The sequence below is a fragment of the Meriones unguiculatus genome, chromosome 3, assembly GCF_030254825.1.
Source record: "Meriones unguiculatus strain TT.TT164.6M chromosome 3, Bangor_MerUng_6.1, whole genome shotgun sequence".
Taxonomy (NCBI): Eukaryota; Metazoa; Chordata; class Mammalia; order Rodentia; family Muridae; genus Meriones; species Meriones unguiculatus.
The window spans coordinates 33,668,295-33,691,678 of NC_083351.1; the positions used below are offsets into that span (position 1 = coordinate 33,668,295).

At 43.4% G+C, this 23,384-nt stretch overlaps 1 long non-coding RNA gene across 1 annotated transcript; it reads right to left on the reverse strand.

Annotated features, from left to right (window-relative positions):
• Positions 1 to 15,832: 15,832 nt before the first annotated feature.
• LOC132653035 (uncharacterized) lies at positions 15,833 to 23,384 on the reverse strand. The gene is made up of 3 exons (XR_009590673.1): positions 22,749 to 23,384; positions 22,065 to 22,295; positions 15,833 to 19,807 (listed from the first exon to the last, which is right to left on the reverse strand). It is a non-coding gene; the product is annotated as an uncharacterized LOC132653035 (long non-coding RNA).

The following is a 23,384-nucleotide window of genomic DNA, read 5'->3' on the forward strand; positions in this document are numbered from 1 at the left end:
CCTCCCTGAAGTGTAGTTTGTAGTTAATATAACCAGTGAGACTCTACTGGAGAAAAGTTTTTTCCCCCCTTTGCTATCACGTATCAGTTGCAGATAACTCTTTGGTTAGGCTAAGGGTCCTAATCCACTCTCTCTCAGTGTTGGGACCCCATCTGGCTTGAACTTGCGCAGGCAGGCCCCGTGCAGGATGCTATAGTATCTATGAATTCATATGTGTATTGGTTGTGTTCTGTCTGGAGGACACTGTTTCTGGGAGTCATCCTTCATCTCTAGTTCTTACAATCTTTCCATCTCTTTTTCTGCATAGATCCCTGAGCCCTTAGAGAAGGATTTGATGAAGACATCCCATATAATGAGTGCTCCAAAGTCTCTCACTTTTAGAGACTTTTTCTTGACTGGACTCAGAAGTAGAGGCTCTTGTGGTGGACAGCCTACGTCTCTCCACAATCGGTTCCTGGCAGTTTTTTTTTTTTTTCTGGCTTCCTTCATTCTCTTGGCCAAAAGTTTAATGCACTCTAGTCTTCCTTCCTTCCTTCCTTCCTTCCTTCCTTCCTTCCTTCCTTCCTTCCTTTCTTTCTCTCCCTCTCTTCCTCCCTCCCTCCCTCCCTCCCTCCCTCCCTTCCTTCCTCCTTCCTTCCTCCTTCCTTCCTCCCTCCTTCCCTTCCCTTCCCTTCCCTTCCCTTCCCTTCCCTTCCCTTCCCTTCCCTTCCCTTCCCTTCCTTCCTTCCTTCCTTCCTCCTTCCCTTCCCTTCCCTTCCTTCCTCCTTCCTTCCTCCCTCCTTCCCTTCCTTTCTTCCTTCCTTCCTTCTGCTTTTTGTTTTTGAGACAGGGTTTCTTTATGTAGCCCTGGCTGTCCTGGAACTCACTATAGAGACCAGGCTGGCCTCAAACCAGAGATCCACCATCCTCTGCCTCCTGAGTGCTGGGGTTAACGGAGTGCACCATCACTGCCTGACTTCTTAGTGCATATTTCTTCAGAACAACACACTAGAGTTTGTTTTGTAGGGCATGAAGAGTCACAAGATTCTAAATCTTGGGCGCTTTGGTCCAGGGCTTACCTTCCTTGTTTAAGAGCTTTCTGAATACATATCGGTGGATACCATCTTCTTTAGAGACATTGAAAGGAGTGAGAATTCTGCTAGCTCCTCTGATGTCCAACTGCTAAGATACAGTAGTATCTGCCAGTTCAGGAATATTCTTCTTTCATATATTTATGTATATATGTGTGTGTAGTATAATATATATATATGTATACATACACACACAACACACCACACACACACACACACACACAGAGAGAGAGAGAGAGAGAGAGAGAGAGAAAGAGAGAGAGTGAGAGAGAGAGAGTTATTTTTCCTTTATTCTGGAAAAGCATTTCTAACAGTAGGTAAAGGCAAATGTTTCGTTGGCAATATGGGGATTTGGTACCACGGAATGGGGTTACAGCAAAGACCAGAACAAACAAAAACTTCACCTCACTCATGTGATTGAGAATTCATAAACACACCAACACTACAGGAATTTTTTATAGGTCTTGTCCACCCTCAGGTGATTTGGGTAGCATCTTGGGCTTGTCTTCCTACCCCGCCTTACATTTAGTTGTATTTATTCTTATTTTTAATATATACAGCCATCCAAGGTTAGATGTCAACTTTGGGCTGCAAGCCAGGAAGTGAGATTTTTCTACGTTGAAACTTGTTTTATTTTCCCTTTTAAAAATTAATTAAAAAAATTTATGTGCATTGGTGTGAGGGTATCAGATCATCTGGAACTGGAGTTACAGACAGTTGTGAGCTGCCTGATGTTCTAGGAATTGAACCCAGGTCCTCTGGAAGAACAGCCAGTACTCTTAGCCACTAAGCCATCTCTCCAGCCCCTCCCTACTTTCTTTTCCCAACTCTCTCCCTATAGGCAGCAGAAAGAAATCTCAGGCCAACCAACGTCTCCATACCCCTTGCTAGGTGTTGTAACTTATGAGTGCTGGAGTGCAATATCAGACCAGGTGACTTTTTTTTTTTTTTTGACACAAAGTCTCATGTAGCCCAGGTTGTCCTCCAATTCATTATATAGCCAAGGCTACTCTTGAATTTCTGATTCTCCCGCCTCCACCTCTTGTTTGCTGAAATTACAGGAGTGTACAAATACACCTGAGTTCTGAAGTTCTAAAGATGGAAGCCAGGGATTCAAGCAGGCTGAGCAAGCACCCAACCCACTGACTTACATGCTCAGCTCCTAGACTAGGTGATTTTTACAGAATAGGAATTTATTTTTCATAGTTCCAGGTGGTGGGAAGATCAAGCCATTGTCAAGTTCAGTATCTGGAGAGTTCTTCTTTGGTGGGAGGGTGAGGGGGCTCTCTGAGGTGCCTCTTGTTGGGGCACTAATGCTTTCATGAAGGCTCATGATCCCATCCCCACAGCCTCACATCTGAATACTGCCATGCTGATGATGAAGTTTCAGCTTTTGAATTTGGGAAACACAGACATTAAGCTGTAAGGACTTGAGTCAACTTCTAAGCGCCTCAGTGCTGGTGAAGCTGTGACCATCAAACCGTGCATGGCTCTTTTGCACACTTAACTGTCAGTTTATGGATGTGGTTGTTGCTTCATCTCTCAGTCTCAGGACTCTCCAGGTCTGAGTCTCTCCCAGTGGCCCCAGAATCCATGTTGGAGCACAGAGCACACAGCACCCTCTCTGCTGTGAGGCTGCCAAGACCCAGGAGTCTATAAGCACCATACAGCCCCATGACACTTTCCCATAGCAAAGAGCACATGTATGTGAGAGTCTTCTTTATGTTGCTGTAACAAAATGCCCGAGGACAATGCCTGAAAGGAGAGGCTTATGTTGGCTCACAGTTTCAGAGGTTTGAGTGTGTGGTTAGTGCTTTTGGGCTTGTTGCAATGCAAAAACATCAGGGTGAAAAATTGTGTCAGAGGAAAGTGGCTTACCTTACGGCAGGAAGCAGAGAGGAACAGAATAAAGAGGCAGGGACATGATATATACCTTTTAAAGGCGTGCCCCCCACTGGATTCCTTTCTAACCTAGACTTTGCCCCCTAAATTGCCCATTTACCTATGTATTCATCATCCATTGGATATACCATTTAAACCCCTTTCCCCCCCTCTGAGTTCCACGCAGGGGTGATTCGAGAATGCTTCTCTTGGACTTGCTGGTTTTCATCTCACTCTCCTTTCTCTCCTCTGTTGTGCATTAAGTTCTGTTCTGGTCCTCACCATGGAAAAGTGGCTTCACTGTACCGTGCATTTCTCCAAATCTGATTTTGGGTGTATGCTTCAAATCTTCCGGATTAGGCTTTGGAATCCTCCCATCAAGAACTTTGCTCTGATTGAAAAGACCTGCAGGACCAGCTGGCAGGGCTGTGGTGGGGAAGAGGGACGTAAACACCATGGTCTATTATTTGCTCAGTTCACAACTGATCTACGGACAGAGTAATTTCATCTCAAAATTCTTTCTCTTATGTCTTTGTTCAACTGAAAGAATGTTCTCATCTTAGGAACAGGTCTGTCGTCTTTCTAGGCCAATTGGACAGGATTACAGATTAGAATAACATTCCTTCCCCTTCTGTTTTATGTATTTAAAGCTGTGTAACCAGAACCATAGTGTACTCTAGCCATTAGGAATGTTAGAAGAGGGTGTAGAGAGAGTCCGTTTACAAGAATGGGTGGCAGAAGGCTTTTTGATGAGGCTACTGTCTTAGTTGGAAAGAGCATTTTACTTATGTCCTGGGCCTTCTCTAGATGAGAAGAATTTATAGAGTGTGAAAGGAAGAGGGTGCCGAGTTGGCCCTCAGGAATCGGCCTGAGAAGCAAAGGGTTTGGCTCTTAGCTCAAGGGGAAGAGGTATGAGCCTGGCAGAAAATTCTAGGCTGGGTGGTTTACCTGGTTCCCTCTTCAGGTGTTTGCTCACTCCACGCCTGTTACTTGGAGTGCCTGCTTTTGTTCCTTATGTGGGAAAGAGTTTTTGCTTTGTTCATTTAGCACCCCATCTCCTCTCCCTCTACCCTGATGCTCTGTGCTTCCACTACAGCCACCTCAAGCTTTCAGGCTGCTGAATACTTTCTTCTCTCTTCCACCTCTGGGCCCCTTATTCTTGCTGTTCCCTTTCCTACCCCTTCAGGCAATCTCTTGCTATCTTGTAGGTCTTGGCTCTGTGGCTATCTCCCAAAATCAAATCCACAGACTGAACTACAACATTCTTTCTTTCTCTACTTCCAAGCACATTTCTCATTTGTGTACTCTCCTGTGTCTCCAGGCTGACATTTGAATTGTAGGCCAGTCCCTAAACCAGATCTACCAGGGCTGGTGGCTGAGTAGGAACTTGGCTTGTTTGCTGTAGGTAGGTGGAGTTGACAGTCCCCAGGCCCTGAAGTGGAGTTCCAGTTCAAGGCTTAGGACCTGCCGAATGTAACAGGATCAGTAGGTGTATTATTAATTACACAGTTACCAGTGAAGGAGTGGACTCTGGGAGGGACAGATGCTTCATTCTAGCTTCTAAAACCCTAGATTCTATCTCAGAGTCAGATGATTTGGTTTCTAAGCCAGCACCAATCCTGATTTGCTGTGTGGCCTTGGCAAGCTACCCATCTTCTTTTGAGCCTTGTTTTTCTGTGGGTGGCAAGTTAGGTCTGCTGTGGGTGGCGTGTAAATGAGATTGATGCTGTTCCTGTGAGGACAGAGAAGAGAGCCCAGAAGAAACATACATACTAAGATAATTCACTCATTCACATACAGATGGTTGATGTACACACAGATGGTCCTAACACAGAGGCAAAGGAGTGAATGGACTTCTTGCTCATGCTCACCCAGGGAAGTCCTAACTAGACCTCTCTGAGCTTCAGTTTCCCCTTTGGCAAAATGAAGATGGCAACAGATAGTTAGATCCATTTTTAATTTATTGGTTAATTTATTAATTATTTAAAATTACTAACTAGGTAATTACTATTACCTAGTAATTACTAACTAATTAAAATTACTAACTAGGTATGAGGTCTTCTATTTAAAAAAAGGCAAGCAGGGTTGCCTAGAGTACAGGCTTCATGATAATTGTCTATGTCTTATGGTCAATAGCTGGATAGAAAGATAATGGAGTTTATGTAGGGTCTGAGGATATAGGAGTTTAGGTTTTGAGAATCTGGAGAATGTTGTTTGGTCTGGGAAAATGTTTCAGGGTTGATAACTGCAAGGAAGATTGGAGGGTATAAGTAGGTGTTTTAAGGTATATGAATGCAAATTGTAATGATACAGAAAAGTGATTTGAGGCATATTAAAAATGGGAGATATTTCAGATCTCTCTCCTCTCTCTGCTATTGTTGTGATTATGTTTTTATAAGATTTCAGAAGTCCAGAGTTTTGATATTGACCAATAGAGTTCTGATAAGTTGATGAAACACTGATTGCTTATTATCCAGTCACAAGCTTGAGATTTTAATTGCCTTTTGGTTGTCTTCTGGAGATAGATTTAGAAGTGCATTTCATCATGCTAAACACATCTATACAATGTGTGTATCTGACCCAAAGCCAGAGCTTTAACTATAATATTTTTAATATCTGCCATTTTTGAGGTAGACTTTGATATAGGATTTAGAAATATTTTAAATTTATTTCTTCTAGTTGCTTTATTAAGGAAAGTCCAAGCATTCAGAGTTTAATACTAAAGCCATTTTCTGCCTAATTTTCCAATGTAACATGGAGATTGGGAACTAAAAGTAATTGCTAAAAAGAACTGACAAAAATGGCCATGCTCTGTTGGTGGCTGATTACCAACAGCTGTACCCACTGTTAAAATTTTCAGACCATGGACACATTTAAGTTGTTTATAAAGGTTAAAAATTTGATACATTTGCTCAACCATGTTTGTAGCAGCTTTATTTGTAATAGCCAGAAGCTGGAAACAGCCCAGATGCCCCTCAACTGAAGAATGGATGCAGAAATTGTGGTACATCTATACAATGGAGTATTACTCAGCAATGAAAAATAAGGAAATCATGAAATTTGCAGGTAAATGGTGGGACCTGGAAAGGATCATCCTGAGTGAGTTGTCCCAGAAGCAAAAAGACACACATATAAACACACTCACTCATATAAACATACAACATAGGATAAACACACTAAAATTGGTACATCTAAACAAACTAAACAAAAGAGAGGACCCTAACTAAAATGCTCAATCCCCATCCTGAAAGGCAAAGAGGATGGACGTCAGAAGAAGAAAACAGGAAACAACTTAGGAACTTGCTACAGAGGGCCTCTGAAAGCCAGAAGAAGAAAACAGGAAACAACCTAGGAACCTGCCACAGAGGGCCTCTGAAAGCCTCTGCCCTGCAGACTATCAAAGCAGATGCTGAGCCTGATGGCCAACTGTTGGGCAGAGTGAATGGAATTTTATGTAAGAAGTGGGAAATAGCAAAAGCTGGAGAGGACAGGAACTCCACAAGGAGAGCAACAGAACAAGAAAATTTGAACACAGGGAACTTCCCAGAGACTCATACTCCAACCAAGGACTATTCATGGAGATAACCTAGAACCCCTGCACAGATGTAGCCCATGGCAGTTCAGTGTCCAAGTGGGTTACATAGTAATGGGAAGAGGAACTGCCTCTGACATAATCTGATTGGCCTGCTCATTGATCACCCCCCCCCAGGGGGGAAGCAGCCTTACCAGGCCACAGAAGATGACAATGCAGCCACTTCTGATGAGAACTGATAGTCTAAGATCAGAAAGGAGAGGAAGACCTCCCCTCTCAGTGGACTTGGGGAGGGGCATGCATGCAGAAAAAGGAGGAAGGGTGGGATCGGGAGGGGAGGAGGGAGGGGCTTATGGGAGATACAAAATGAATACAGTGTAATTAATAACAATAATAAAAAAAAGAAAAAATTGATACTTATTCCTTTGGATGTAGTTTTACCTGTTACTCGCAGAATGTTGTTATGTAAATCAAAAATTCATATGAGTTTCAGGAAACCAAAAAGTCATGAGACTGGATCTGACATTGCTCAATCGGATCCCAGATGAGTTTTTCCCTGGTCTTGAGATTCCTCACTTTTCCCATTTACTAGACAAATTTTAATTTCTGTTTTAGTTTAAATTTGTCTCAGCAGGTTTTCACCTGATTGAGACTGCAAGCCGAGAACTGAACTTGTTGGAAGCTGACATGATTGCTCACTGCCTTCTCGGATCGGTCACCTAACCAGACGCTTCTAAGGACTGCCCTACTGCCCAACCTTTGGCTGGCATTTCAGCCTTCCTAGCCCCTGATGCCAACGATCCAATTGTCAGAACTGAATCAGTTTCAGAAGATGAGACCCTCAGCCCCAAATCCCACCTAACAGGCTGAAATACTAGGTCAAAGGGGGCTCCCTGACATTAGCTATTATCTTAGGGACCTTCTTAGGTGGAGCAGAAATTTGTATTGCAATACTGGATGTACAAAGCCAGAATTATAACAGTTCAAAGGCAGAATCTTTTGCTTTTGGTCATTTTTGGATCATGCTTACTTAATAAGTTGTTAAGATATATTAGGCAAAGACTAAGGACTATACAGTTGATGATAATGAGAACCCAGTACCACCAGTTTGAGGCTGACCATGGACTGTAAGAGCCCAAGACTGGCCTATTTATTAACAAGAAAAGGGGAGAATAAAGAGTTTAAGTTAGCCTGGGTATAACTCCATTTTGAAATAAAGCACCATCTTGACTGGGAGCTGAACTCAGGTTTCAGGAAATATCACAAAATGTGCACTTGGTAGGAAACAAATAATACAGAATAAATACTTCATAGAAAATAGAGACAATATCCTTGGCAATAATCAATGAGAATCGGTTGGGAATCAGGTGGGAAAATTCTCCCCAGTGTTTCAGATATAGTTCAGAAGAATAGCAATTGTGATTGCATGCCTTAGGTAATTGTGATTCAGAGAAAGTTACTTCGCCCCTGTAATTTTTACCTAATCCTGTAACATCAAGGCATGTGCCCTCCTGCTTGCTGCCATGGAAACCCTCAGCTCACAGACTTTCCCTTTAAAAATCCGTTCACTCAGAGCTTGGGGTCCCACTTCTCCACTGCTGCGTCAGTGACACTTGGGTCCCGAGCTCGAGCGCTCTCATAATAAAGCTCTCTTGCTCTTGCATCAAGTCCTCTCCTGGTGGTCTCTGAGGGTCCTGTGATCCTGGCATGACACAGGTGCCTTCTATCTGCTCAATACTGCTGTTTCAGTTCCTGTTTACATCCTGTTATCTGTGATTGCTTCTTAGTTGCCTACTATTTCCTACTCATGTCTCTCATCAGGACAAACTCCCCACTGTTCAAGGCCAGTCACCTTCCCGGAGAAGTTTACAGTGTCCTCACTGGTCCCTTCAAACATGCTTCCTCTCTACTAGGCTCTTTTTAAATTTTTTCTTCACAACTTATTCATTATATATCCCAATTGAAGCCTCTTCCCTCAACTTCCCCAGTCCCACCCTCCCTCCCTCTTCCCCGCATTCTCTTCCCTTAGTCCACTGAAAGGGGGAGTCCTCCACTGTTTCCATTTGCCCATAGCTTGTTAAGTGTCACCAGGACTGCTTGGATCCTCTTCCTCTATGGCCTGGCAAGGCTGCATCACCAGGGGTGAGTGATCAGAGAGCAGTCAACTGAGTTCATAATAGAGTCAGCCCCTGATCCCCTTCCTCAGAGATCCACATGGAGACTGAGCTGCCAATCAGCCACATCGGAGCAGGTGGTCTAGGTCTTCTCCATGCATAGTCATCCATTGGTGCATTGGTCTCCGCAGGACCCCCTGGGCTCAGATCTTTTAGTTTTGTTGGTCTCCTTGTGGGCTCCTGTCCCCTCCATGTCTGAGACTCTTAACCCGCTACTTCACCTGGACATAGGCAGTGTTGTACTGTAGCTCGCATGTCACACGGATGCTTGCATTCTTTTCATCTAACCACCTACTTTGTCCTGTGTTGTTTACCTTGTTCTTTCCAGGGTTTTATTTATTATTTTTGTTGTTGTTAATATTGTTTAAAATATGTATTTTATTTATGTGTCTGTGCTTATGTGCACCAGGGTGCAGGAGCCTGCGGAGGTCAGAAGAGGCTACAGATTCCCTTCAGTTGCAGTTACAGGTGGTTGTGCTGGGAACTAAACCCAGGTCGTCTGAAAGAGCAACAAGTGCCATTAACTACTGAGCCGTCTCTCCACTTCTAGGTTTATTTATTTATTTATTTATTTACATTTTAAAAGATTCATTAGATCTCAGTAGCTTTTCCCAGGACAGGGCTGCAGATGAATTAAGGAGCCACAAGGAGATCAGAAAGCTCATGAAGTGCTAAGCCTAAGTATTGCTCATTCACCCAGCAGCCAGAGTGCAGGGTCAGGACCCACAGGTGACTGCACACACAGCAGCATAGCTGCCCAGTCGGTCCTGCTTGAGCTCAGAGGGGTGCGATGTATTGGAGGTAATTTATTAATCTTGGGAGATATCCGAGAGTAAAAAAGAGGAGGCAAATGGCAGATGACAACAGTCAAGAAAGGAAGCTATTCTGTCTCCCGCTGGATCTCCTTTCTCCCTCCCTTGAGATCCAGAGTGGGTAATTTATCCCTTCATAAGGTGCTGGCTGTAAGAGTTGTGCCTTCCTCAGGTTGATGTGCCCTTTGCCCACAGTATTATGTAGGGCTAAGCAAAGTATCTGAGGATTGGATACACGGGTGTGTGGGTAGAGCTGGGAATGGAATGGAGTGCCAAAGGGGGCCCCGTGTCCCCCAGGGATGCTCATGGAAAGGCAGCCGGCTTTTTGAAAAATGGACAATATCATGTCCCTGGGCTGGGGAGGAAACTTCACAGAAGAATATCTTGTGTTGCAAAGTGATGGGTGAAAATGAGATTTTTTTTTAATGAGGAAGAAGCCACAGCTGTGCATCTCAGTGTTCTCTTTAGCTCTTGAGGAACTGACCCCTGAATCCCCTAAGGCACTGGGTCAGAGCAACTGGGAGAATTCTGTCTGCAAGTGATTCCTGAGTGTAGGGAATGTCACAGGGGAAATTTTTCTTCCTTCTCTCCTGCCCCTCTTTCTGTGAAACTTGCAATCCCTGGAGCTCTCTCCATTTTCTTTTTCTTTTTTTTTTCAATGCAGTTTATTCAGGAACCTTGAACAATCATCTGACCCTGGGGAAAGCCAGCCCACAGCTTAAATAGCCTCTGGGTAGCCAACCCCAGCGTGCCACGTGGGCAATGCAGATAGGTCCACATACATGGAAGCAAGCCAGATCCTCAGCCTTAGCCAAATGTGGAATTGTTCGTGACAGAGAGCACTCATCATCGGGAAGGTGGAAGGCGGAAACCAGCTCCATCTTTAAGGCACAGCATTCCGCAGCTCTCTACAATTCCCCCTTTTTGTTTTAGACGCATCAGGCAAGAGTAGAGGTCTGATCTCTGATATTAGAAATAAATTGGGACTTTGTACCGATGTTCATTTAGGTGTCATCCACCCAAAGAGCATCAGACCCGTCCGATACCTTTTTCTCAGAGGCGGGACCTGGGGTATCAACCCACATGCAATCAGACATGCTCTTCTCTGGGTCCAAAGCGGCTGACCCTGAGTGCAGTGCTTAGCCTCGCATCCTGAGCGTAACATTTTAGCTTTTTATGGTAGCCAACCATGCTTGGGGAGAATGTCCTGCTTCAATGGCTGTAAAGGCCTGAATGATCATGGCTGCATCACACTGTTGTGAGACTCTAATCTTGCATATATACCACAGGCAAACCAAGGAGACCAACACCAGAAGGCCTGCTAACGCTCCCATGCCCGCCCATTCCTTCAGATGATTCATGGCTGCAGCAATCCATGTTGATAATCCTGTGGCTAGTCCTGCGTCCACTCTGGTAGAATTTACTGTGACAATGGCCACTCTCAGTTGCTCCATCGTAGTATCGAATTCTCCAGTCCAATTACCTAAAATATAGCTCGACAATTGTTTAGACAGATTTGCAGCACAGGAAAAATTCTCATGTTATATGCTAGTGACTCAAAGTCCAGCATATTTTCATTGACAGCCAAGTTGAGCGATTTGCCATAGGGTATCAATTTGCTCCTGCACGAGGTCAATCCTCTGATTGAACACCATCAAGCTTCCTTTTAGTTGAGCATTAATTCCTTTATGTACAACTAAGGCATGAGCTACATTGGCTAAATGATTATTCAGGGTCTGAGCAGTCTGCCCAGTATGACTCATGGCTAATGCCCCGGTGATAGCTCCAACAGCCGCCAATGAGATGGTAGTAACAATGGTGGCTGTAGTTCCAAGATCCCTTTTCTGTCTGAAGAGAGTCATAGCGTGAGGGGCATCAACGGGCACAGGCACCCAGTGAGGCATGCGAGTAACCAGGGCATACCTAACTTTATTAGCATTCCAGCATTGGGCAAAAAAGCAAGTATCATTACCACAATTACTTGGCTCTATCTGGCTAATAATGAATAAAAATGGGGGATATAGACAAACAGGTGTGGGCTTATAGGAAATATTATGAGAAGCCTTAACCCCCTCGTTGAAACATCCTGCGTCAGTTCTAGAACTAGCAGTGGTGGTGTCCGAGGTCTGAGTAGGTTCAGGAGACCATTGCCCCCAGGGGCGAGACGTGCTCCATGCCAATTGACTAACTCCATGTTTTCCTCCACTTTTGAAAGTCATTTAAGGTTCTTAAATTATTTTTTTCCCTTTTTAAAAAAATTTTTCATCAATTACACTTTATTCATTCTGCATCCCCCCATAAGCCCCTCCCTCCTCCCCTCCTAGTCCCACCCTCCCTCCTCCCTCTGCTTGCATGCCACTCCCCAAGTCCACTAATAGGGGAGGTTCTCCTCTCCTTTCTGATCTTAGTCTGTCAGTTCACATCAAAAGTGGCTGCATTGTCCTCTACTATGGCCTGGTAAGGCTGCTCCCCCCCCCCCCCCCAGAGGGAGGTGATCCTACACAGGCTGATGACCCTTGAAGGAGACATCCCTGTTTCTTCCTGAGATGCTCCATTTCTTGTCTCTTGGCTTTCTGTGTGTATGTTTCCTCTGCTTGGATTTAGTCTTGGTGCATTGAAAAGCAAGGTATTATCAGTCCTCAGATGAAGGGGATGATAAGTGACTGTAGTTCCACCAGTCATGTGCATGCTTTGGAACCTGAATTTTGATATGATTTACTTGAAAGTGTGTTGTAAAGAGGATGACTAATACTACCTGGATTTCCAGCCCTACCTTGAAGTTTCTCATTTTTGATTGATGGTGACTGCTTTAGGCTCTATGTTTAAGAATTGAGCAATATACATTTCTGCTTGGATGGCCTCTGGGTCCTCATTACTCATTGCAGTTAATGCTGATCTTAAGTTATTGCATCCTATGTTCACACTGGAAGAAGGAGAAAACAGGAAACAGAACAAGAGCTTTCCACAGAGTGCCTCTGAAAGACTCTACCCAGCAGTTTATCAAAGCAGATGCTGAGACTCATAACCAAACTTTGGGCAGAGTGCAAAGAATTATCTGAAAGAAGGGGGAGATAGTAAGACATGGAGAGGACAGGAGTGCCACAAGGAGAGCAACAGAACCAAAACAGCTGGGCACAGGGGTCTTTTCTGAGACTGATACTCCAGCCAAGGAACATGCATGGAGATAACCTAGAACCCCTGCACAGATGTAGCCCATGGTAGCTCAGTCTCCAAGTGGGTGTCCTAGTAAGGGGAACACAGACTGTCTCTGACATGAACTCAGTAGCTAGCTCTTTGATCACCTCCCTCTGAGGGGGGAGCAGCCTTGCCAGGCCACAGAGGAGGACAATGCAGCCAGTTCTGATGAGACCTGATAAACTAGGGTCAGATGGAAGGGAAGGAGGACCTCCCCTATCAGTGGACTTGGAGAGGGGTATGGGAGGAGATGAAGTAGGGAGGGTGGGATTCGGTGGGAATGAGGGAGGGGGCTACAACTGGGATACAAAGTGAATAAATTGTAATTAATATAAAAAATAAAAATTTAATTAAAAAATAGTTATTGCATCCTTTGCCTTCTTGCCCAAACTCGCTTCACATCTTTTCTCTTTCTCTCTTAGGAAACATCACAATCTCAGGGGCTCTAGTTAATACTTTTATTTTGAGGCAGGGTCTACTTTTGTAGCACTGGCTGGACCTCTCTAGTCTGAAGTTCATAGAGATCCATTTACTTCTGCCTCTCGAGTTCTGAGATTAAAGGTGTGGACCACCTTGTCCAGCCCTCAAATTAATAATTTTGAAGATACCCCCATTCATTTCCCCCTTCTTGTATTTTGCTTCTAGTTTATCATTAAAACCAACAGTTTCTTTTTCCCTAATATTTAGTATGGCCCGTCTCAAGGTCCTTTATTTTTATTAACGTCTATGAATATCTATACCTGATCTAAGCATTTCCCTCCAATTTTAGATTAATGTTTCCCCACTCCTACATAAGCATGTGCTATAGACTCCACCTTCCCTTCATTTCTTAAACTTGTGTTGTAAGTTGTTCATTCTATCCTCAAGTTTTAAAAATCTTTTCTCCAGCCTATGCTCTTGTCCAAGTCTCTTTCAAGTCCCTAAAACACCCTTACATTCCTCCCACCCCACATCTCTGCATTTTACTTCTCATCTACAGGCATTAAAGATGTTTTCTATCATCCTATTTATTTATTTATTTATTTATTTACCAATATCCTCTACTTAGATCCAGTACTCCACTGACATATTTTTCCAAGATTAATGATTTTTAAAAAATATTTTGAGATTATAACATGCATGATTTTCCTTCTCTTTCTTCCCTCCAAATACTCCATATGTCCCTCCTTGCTCTCTTTTAAATTCATAGCTTCTTTTTTCATGAATTGTTGTTACGTATGTATATGCACGTGTTTCTGAATACAAAAACATGCCCTGTTCACCCTGTCCGCCCCGTATAATAATAGTTGTATGTATAGGCTTTCCTGGCTGACTATTTGTTATTAGATAACCAATTATGGCACGTACCAAAGGTGCAGCAGTGGCATGTATGCCTTGCAGTAACCAAAAGCTCTCTAGCTGGACTTAAGTCCCACCGAACAAAGGCAAAATCATGCCTGGTACTGGAAACACAGCTAACGATTCAGGGCTAATGACGTCACGGTTCTTGAGGGAGAACCCATAACCACTACTTTACTAAACCAGCACAATACTTAACTACATTCTCTCTCTCTCTCTCTCTCTCTCTCTCTCTCCATATATATATATATAAATTTTTATTTTATGTTAATAACAGTTTATTCACTTTGTATCCCAGCTGTAGCTCCTCCCTCATTCCATCACACCAGTAGACTCAGGAAAGCAGAGTGGTGATTCAGTTGGTTAAAGTAGAAAAGAAAGGTGAAGTAGGAATAAGCCCCTGAAGGCTTGAGTCTTTCCCTCTGCATTTCATCTTGAGTTACTCTCAAATTACTGGTTGAGGGATTGGAATTAAAATATTCCTTCTCTTCGTCCTTCAACTACTGCTTGTAAAATAAATTGAGTCATTGTATGAACCTCAAACAAACAAAAAGTGTGGGAAAGATATTTACCAGCAATATATCTGAAGAGAGCAATTTTTTAAAGACAGGGCCTTACTACGTAGCTCTAGTTGTTCTAGAACTCACTCTGCAGACCAGGCTAGCCTTGAACTCACAGAGATCCACTTGCTTCTGTCTCCTGAGTGCTGGGATTAAAGTGTGCACCACTATGCCTGTCTAAGCAATTCTTAATATGATCAAATATATCTGCTTTCCCCTTTTTGGTTTCACATCTTTCTACAAGTTTTAAAGACTTAAAAGTGGTTTGCATTTTGTATATCATATGAGGCAGAGATCTAGCTTTCCTTGTTTTTATGTGGATGCTAAATAAATATTGAATTATATGTAGTTATTGGTAATGCTATTTTTGCACATACGAAGCTCTAATGTCCTCAGAGTTCTTTCTGTTGTATTATGTCTCTTCTTAATCTTTAATATATTATTGTAGCTTTAAAATAATCTTGACATCTCCAAGGGGACCTATTTATTCTTCTTAGGAGAAAAAAAAAAAAACTCTTCTGGCTACATTCGCCCTTGAGGATTGGAGTCTTCTCTAAGGATTGGAGATCAACTTATTGAGTCCCATTCCTGTTGGGATAGAGTTGAAACTGTAGATTATTTAGAAAGAAGTGCTGACTTTGTGACACTGCGTCATCTCCTCATGGACTTGTCACATTTCTCTATCTATTAGCATCTCTGCACCTCAATGTCTGCAGGGATGGGGACTAGTTTTCCTTCTTTAAGGGCACACAGGGTTTCATGAGAATCCATAGGAAGTACGCTGAGGAAATGCCTTCCAAAGTTGGGATTGTTTTTCTGTATGTCTGTGGTGGATGGCCATTTGGTGAGAGGTGAGTAGTGCTAACTTTAACTCCCTCCTGAGCACAGAATTTCCTCTTGTCTCCTTCACGGCTGCTGTTTTGTCACAGCTGGAGAGACCTCTGATCAGGTTTTGGAGAAGGAAGGAGATCAGATAGAGTGGCTTGGCACGCTTAGACCTTGGTGTCCCTAGATAAAATGGAGGGTCCTGCCACTGCTTTAAAACCCATGTGGAAGCACTAAAGGCTGCTGAAGTACTAAATTAGGATTAACTATTTGAAAAACACTATTTTTTTTTCTTTTTTTGAGGCAGGGTTTCTCTGTGTATCTGTGGCTGTCCTAGAACTCACTTTGTAGACCAAGCTGGCCTCAAACTCAGAGATCAGCCTTCCTCACCCTCCCAAGTTCTGGGGCTGAAGATGTGAACTACCACTGAGTAGCTGACAAAGCAGGTTTTTAAAATTTATTGTTTATTTATTTATTTTTATTTTATGTGTATGTGTGTGTGGTGGTGGGTACATGCGTGTACGTCACATGCACGAAGGAGCCTGTAGAGGGCAGAAGAGGATGACAAATTCCCCGGAATTGGAGTTACAGGAGGTTACACGCAGTCAGGTGCTTTCGGCAGCATACCCTGGGTCTTCTGTAAGAACAGTAAGTGTTCCTGACTGCTGAACCATCTCTCCAGCCTTAGAATTAACTTATTTTTAACAAGTTGTTTTCTAAGGATTAGATGCCTTCTAACAAGTTGAATGTCTGTCAGCACAGGGATCACACATCTATTGATTTCATTTCATGCTGTGCTCAGCTGGGACAAAATGTCATGAAAGGCTTTTTCCTTCCCAGTTCCTTCATGTGCTCCCAAAGAAACACCTATTGTGGTCACCTTCCCTTCGGTTACAGCTTTTTGAACACCCTGCACTTCGCTGTCCAGGCCTTGGCAGGAATCTGTGCTTCCCTATGATTGGGCCCTCTGCTGCCCCTCAGGTCTCACCTTCTCAGAATGTCAGTGCCTTTGGCTTCTGGTTAATGTAGAAAGCACATGGCTGGGGAAACCCTAAGTCCCCTTTATAACCAGTGTATAGTGCCTGTAAGATAGTGCCTCAAAACAAAAAGAACCCACCATGGAGGTCTGGTATACCTCCTTAATCCATTCTTAGAAACGCATTGACCTTGTCACATGGAAGCACACAGAAAACACTGAGTGAGTGTATGTAATCAGTCATTTGGATAATAGGCATCCAGTTAGTTAGCATGGGTCGACCAGGGGACATAAGTACACACGAAGAAGAAGAAATGGCTTAAGGGATGCAGATTCGAAGTAGCAAAACAAGCGGGGAAAGAATCGCCTGGTCTCAGCTCAAGGAGGGTGGAGCCCATATGTCTCACCACCAATTGTAACTGGTCATTCCAAAAGAAATCACTCGAATCCCCTTTTGATCTTCTTTAAGTTCCTAGGTATAAACTAGCACTGGGAAAAGGGGCCCACAGAAAACAGAGGAAGAAAGAGGGAAGTGCCCATAGCCTTAGGTAAAAACTGAGGTGGAGAAAAAAAACCCTTGTTATAGAATTTACAGGAGAGATAATTAATATCTTATATTATAAAGTGATTACATTATTAAAATATACTTTTGTTAAATACTGAAAATTTCTAAACTGTTTTGTATTAGGCTACCTTAAAACATAAAAAATAAAGATTAATTTTAGGATTAGCCTGTGTGTGGCAATATTGTTACATGATTTCTGGGCTTTGCTCCACCTAAAATTATACACATATATATATCTGTATACATATATAACTAATGTTGAGATGATATAATTATGCTAGTCAGAAAATAAAAATTGTCACTGGATACTTTATTCCTAACAGAAATTATATCTTGTTATAAATGATATTATGAGTTTGGGCATTTTAATATCTACTTTGGTGCTTATGTGCATTTTAAAATTATCAAGACTTTATATCTTATTAAGATACCTGGTTATGTTTTCAGGTGCTTTTGCTAGAGTTTTGACTACTTATGATCCTATCTCAACAATGCCAGAGTTCATTTAAGTTTATGTTAAAGTCTTTTAAATGATAACTCTCTAAGAAAAGCATTTGAAGTGATTTTAGTGCAGTTAATTATTTACCCATGTACTATAAACACCTATGTACTACAAAGGTATATTACTGTGTCCCTGAACTTTGTGTATTATGCAAAAGCTTACAGCTAAAGACATGTAATTCTAATACATCTAAAACCTCCAACAAAAGCTTACAGCTAAAGACATGTAATTCCAATACATGTAAAACCTCCCCCCAAAAAATGCTGTTTTATTCATTGTAGACTGTTAGCCTCTAAAGTGACTGTTAAAATCTTTTGACATTTCTATTTTTAACCTGTATCACTCAGCCACAAACCCTGCTCTTTACACAGCCCTTCTCTTTAAAACTGTGATCTATATTATTTTTCCTTGACAAAATATTTTGTTATTGTATATGTGAGATGAGTTTGTACATCAGAAAACGAGTCTATTTGTTGTTGACCTTGATTTTTTTCCATAAATAAAATACAAGAAAATGTTTAATGAGCAAATTCGTATTAGCAAATATGAAACTGCCATAGAGAGGAGGAGCAGGACGGAGACCACGGACTGAGGGTCAGGAAAAGACTAAGGGGAAGAACCAACTACTTAAGAAACCAGGGTGTAGAACAGGGAGGACCAGAAGCCGGAGGACCGGAGCCGTGGTCCTGCAGAGAGGGCAGGGCACAGGGCCGACAACGAAATTCAAAATAGTTTGTCCATAAAATATAAACACACTAGGTTCCTACCATGGGGAAAGGGAGGAGGAAAGAGGTGTAAGGAATAAGAAGAGGCTGTTTGGGAAGGGGCTGTGGGAGTCCTACCCGCCCTGATGTGCACACAGTCCCCATCCCAGCCCCGTCCCTCTGTGTCTGTGTGGATGTGTGTATCTGCGTGGGCCTGTGTGCACTTGCCCAGCCCCTTCCTGCCCGAGCCCCCCACGCCCACCCCCCTTAATGGCTGCCATTCCAGTTGCTGCCGGCTGTCATTCAGCTGTCACTCCTCTGCCCATCATCTTCAGAGGGGAGAAAGTAGGGGGAGGCAGGTGGGGGGAAAGTCCCCAGCCAACCCTGCCCCCACCCTCCCCGACCACCTCCACGAGAAGTCCCGACGGTGGTAAGAGTCAGGGTCACAGTATTTTGTGACCACCACTCTGTTGGCGAACTTGCGGCCAGTTAGACCCTGCATGGCTTTCTGGCAGTCAAACACAGAGGTGAACTCCACAAAGATCTTTCCACAGCCAGGCACCTCGACGCCATCCACGGGCCGGGGAATTTCAATGGACTTGACCAGCCCATACTTGCTACACTTCTCTTTTACATCCTCTACGATCTCCTCATACGCCTCATCGCCCAGCAGCTCCTCAGGCGGCACCAGGTTCATGAGGCACAGGACCTCAGTTGGGTGACTGCCCCTCTGCACCTGAGAGCTCATCAGGCCAGGCACTTGAAGGGTCACAGGTGTGTGATCGATGGTGCTCAGCGTGGCATTCTTGGCTCCCACACTCGCCCTCTGGACAAGCAGCTTCTTATTTAGGGTTATTAAACACTTCTATATTCCTTCCAACCCCTCAGCAGCGGGCAGGAGGGAAAGAAGGTTAGTGGGGCCGGGGGCTGGAGTTCTCTCTGCTACTTCCTCGCTGGGTAGGGTCGTAGGATTCTGTTGGGGACAATACCAATATCAGTCGTCCAGAAATTCAGAAGTCCAGGTAGCCGGCAGATCAGCAAACAGCAAATGCAGCAGCAGGACGACCCAGCAGCAAGGACTCCTCCTCCAAGCAGCGGCGCCTTCTTTCTCTGGGCTGTCATAATTATACCCCTCAAAGACCCCAGAATTCAACCAATTCCATTGGGCAAAGACCACATTCCTCACGAGACATTTAATGGGTGTGGACAAACTAAGCCCTCCCCCGAAACTTGGAATGTTAACAAAAACATGTTTACAGGTCATAAACCAAAACGTCCACAACAGTTTGTGGTTACTTGTACTATTCCTCGTAGGACGTCTAAATTCATAGTTGCTGTCAGCACTGTAGGCCTGTACGTGGTAGCACAATCTGCCCATCACACGCACAAACCAGAAATCGAACCTTTTAGCAGTATTCTACACAGAGAGCCAGGAATATGAGAAGATAATGGCCTCCTGTCCTAAAGCCCTATCTCCCATCTCATCTTTAGTCAGCAGATTTTATAGGGAGGGAAAACAGAAGCAGCCAGTCAGTCATCGCAGGGTTTGGTCACCTCTGTGGTCAGGTGGCCAGTCTTGTCTGTTTTTTTCTTCTCTTTTCCCTGGAGGAGGGGAAGGTTCATAAACACCATTGAATCTTGAATTCCTCTTGAGCCAGTCATTCAGATGCCATCTAGATGAAAGGTTAAGGGAGAGCAAACAAACACCAGCAGTGTGTGCACACAGATTCCTTGTTAGGGGACAAAGTTCAAATGCATTATGCAATTTGTTGTGCCCTTATCATTGTATCTCTATCCTACCTGTTATCCTGTTGACTCATAAGTCAAAGCTGAGGACTGGAGAGCTGGGCTCACTGGTTAAAAGTGTATGCTGATGGAGATAACTTAGAACCCCTGCACAGAAGTAGCCCATGGCAGCTCAGTGTCCAAGAGGGTTCCCCAATAATAGGAACAGGGACTGTCTTTGACATGAGCTCAGTGGCTGGTTCTTTGATCACCTCCACCTGATGGGGGAACAGCCTTACCAGTCCACAGAGGAAGACAAAGAAGCCAGTCCTGATGAGACCTGATAGACTAGGGTCAGATAGAAGAGGAGGAGGACCTCTCCTATCATTGGACTGGGGGAGGGCATAGGAGAAGAAGAGGGAAGGAGAGTGAGATTGGGAGGGGATGGGGGAGGACTTCCCAGTTACAGCTGGGATAGCAAAGTGAATAAACTGTAATAAAAAAAGAAAGGCTATTTAAAAAAAAAATGTATGCTGAGCTTCCAGAGGACCAGACTTTGATTTCCAGCACCCACTTTGGATCTCTCACAACTGTCTGTGACTCTAGCTCCAGGGTATCTGATACCCTTTTCTGGCATCTATGGGCACCTTCACACCTTCACACACACACACACACACACACACACACACTTTAAAAAGTAGAAGCTGAGCCAGAGTTTGGCAGGCAGCAGGGACTACCAGACAGGAGACTCTCACAACTGTCCTCTGAGAGGCTCCACCCAGCAGCAGATAGAAACAGATGCAGAGACCCAAAGTCGAACATTAGGCAGAGCTTGGAGAGTCTTGTGGAAAAGTTGGGCAGGGGGGGAAGGACAGAGGGACCTGGAGGGACAAGAACTCCACAAGAAGATCAACAGAGTCAACTCACAGAGGACCATGGGGCCTCTCAGAGACTGAACCATCAACCAAAGCGGTTGAGTGGACCAAGGTCCCTTACCCAGATACAGCTGATGGTCACTTGGTCTTCATGAGGGTCCCCTAGCAATTAGAAAGGGGGCTGTCTCTGACATGGACTCTGTTGCCTACTTTTGGATCACTTTCACCTAGCTGGGCTGCCTTGTTGGGCCAGGGGAAGAGGATGCACTTAATCCTAATGCAACCTGATGGGCTCTGGCAGGTTGGTGGAGGGGACTCCCCATTTCCGAGGAGAAGGGGAGGGGACAAGGGGAAAGAGGGCGGCGGGAGGGTGGTACCTGGAGGAGAGGAGGGAGGGAGCTTCGATAGTGAAGTAAAGTGAATAAATTAAAAAAACAAACAAACAAGTTCTGGCTTCAGGAAGAAGGATGGCTGCCCCTCTGAAGCTTAGGCTGTGCATAATGGTGCATTAGTGTAGATACAGCAGTGACACCGAATAAATCACAGGCGCACTTGCAGATGGGAATAAAATTTTGCGGAATAAATTCAGGTCAGATAGCTTTCAGACTCTTCTGTTTTCAGAACTTACTATCTAAAAAATCAGTCAAATTGTCTGAAATTGCTTGGCAGAAGCACTGAGGACCGTTTCCCTATCTTTCAACTAGTATGATGATTTGACACTAATGTGCAAGCAAATTTAGGAATATCAAAATAGTTCTTTCCTTTAAAATTCTCTCATTTATGCATGTGTTCGAAATTACTTTTTGAAACTTTGGAAATAAAATTTTTGTTTCAATACAAATGTGTTTTAAAGATCAATGTTTTTAAGTCCAGAATGAATTGATTTCCAGTTGTTTTATTTTAGCCAATGATCATAAATGTTAATTAAGTATATAATGTTTATTAGGGGATGATTCTTCTGCATAAAGTGTTATCTGCAAGACAGAATCTGAATTCCATGATGTCCCAGAGTCTTTCTATATCTTTACTCACTCTTCCCATGACAGATAAAATAATTTGTTTGATTGGTAAATACAGAAGTGATTAACTAAGAAAAAAACAAACAAACAAACAAACAAAATAAAGTACCTTTTTAAGAGCAAAGAAAAAAAGTAGAAGCTGAGTTTATTGTTATTACATGCGTGTGCATGTGTGTGCGTGCCCATGTGCCAGGATACATGTGAAGATCAGAGGATAGCTTTGTGGAGTTGGTTTTCTCCTCCCACCCTTACCTGGGGTTTGGGACTAAGACTCAGGTTGCTGAGACAGTGCAGCAAATCTCTTTACTTACTGTTTTGAAAGCTTCTGTGTTGTTCTTCTCTCTAATGATGCCAATTATTGTTGGCTTCTAGAATTTGTGTTGAGTAGTCTTGTACATAAGCCTTCTATGATGCAAAGTTTGGTTCTGAGCAGGGCTGGCTCCTGGAAGCTTGGAGGAGACAGTAAGCGCTGCACCCCTCTCTTAGCTTCCAGCGGCCCCAGGCATTCCTCAGCTTGGACCGTATTTTTCCAGTTTCCACATCTGTTGTGGATTGAATTTTTTAAAAATAAATCGTGTGAAGATGACTAACTTCTAACAGCAACAGCATTTATGATGGGGTTATCAGAACTGACCACAGACCGTAACCAGAATAACCTCACTAGAGGCAGAGGGACAAGACTGGGAATTTCAGCACAAGCTACGTTTGATATAAATAAAGACATTTCTTAGAAATTTTTATTTTTGAAATAGGGCATGTAAAGAGAATGTTAATTCAGAAAGAAAAAAAAAGGTTGAAAAAGCTCCTTTAAAAAGAAAAATCATACTTTATAAAAATGGAATAAGAAATAAGCAAACTTTTCAGAACTAATTTTCAACTGAAAGGTAACAAAAAAAATAGCCCACATTAATTATATTTAGATACTTTTTTATTATTTTAATTATGCGTATGTGTGTGTCTGTCACCAAAATCAATAACACATGAGAGATTCTTACATATTACGAAGTTCAGCTGCCGTTTGAGGTGCAGCCTTGCTCCCTTCTGGACCGCATAGTCTGCGTGCTCACTCTGAGGAAATAACTCCCACAAGACTGCAGTTTATCAACAAAGCCTAAGGAATAGTTGCCCAACAGGAAGCAGTGAACTGTTGTAACCTCCGGAGCCTGCGTTGGTCCCGTACCACGTGATTCCTGCTGGGAAAGGGCTGAACAGCTCTCCAGCCTCTCCCGTGCTTTCTATCTGTACTGTGCTGACTCATGTAAGTATTTCTCTCAGGATATTAGGATATCTCCAGAGACCTGAAAAGCTGTTTTATGTGTAGGTAAGAATGGGTGGCATGACGCACTACAATTCTTATCCCCGCTGTGAGTTAGAATAAATTGTAGTAATCAGAGGTCTAGGCTGTTAGCCTTTCAAGGCCCTGATTTTTAATTTAGCCTCTTCCTGCATGGGAGCTCTCTTGCCAGACTGGATAGCCACAGGTGTCTTTCTCAGCAGTGTCTCTCTTACCTGGTGCTGTGCTTTGCTCTGAGGCATGTGAAAAAATAGGGGGCTTGGTGATTTTTAGCTCAGTGTTTTTCTTGGTATAAAAGACCCACTTCACACTGACTTGGCAGAAAGTCATACCTTGA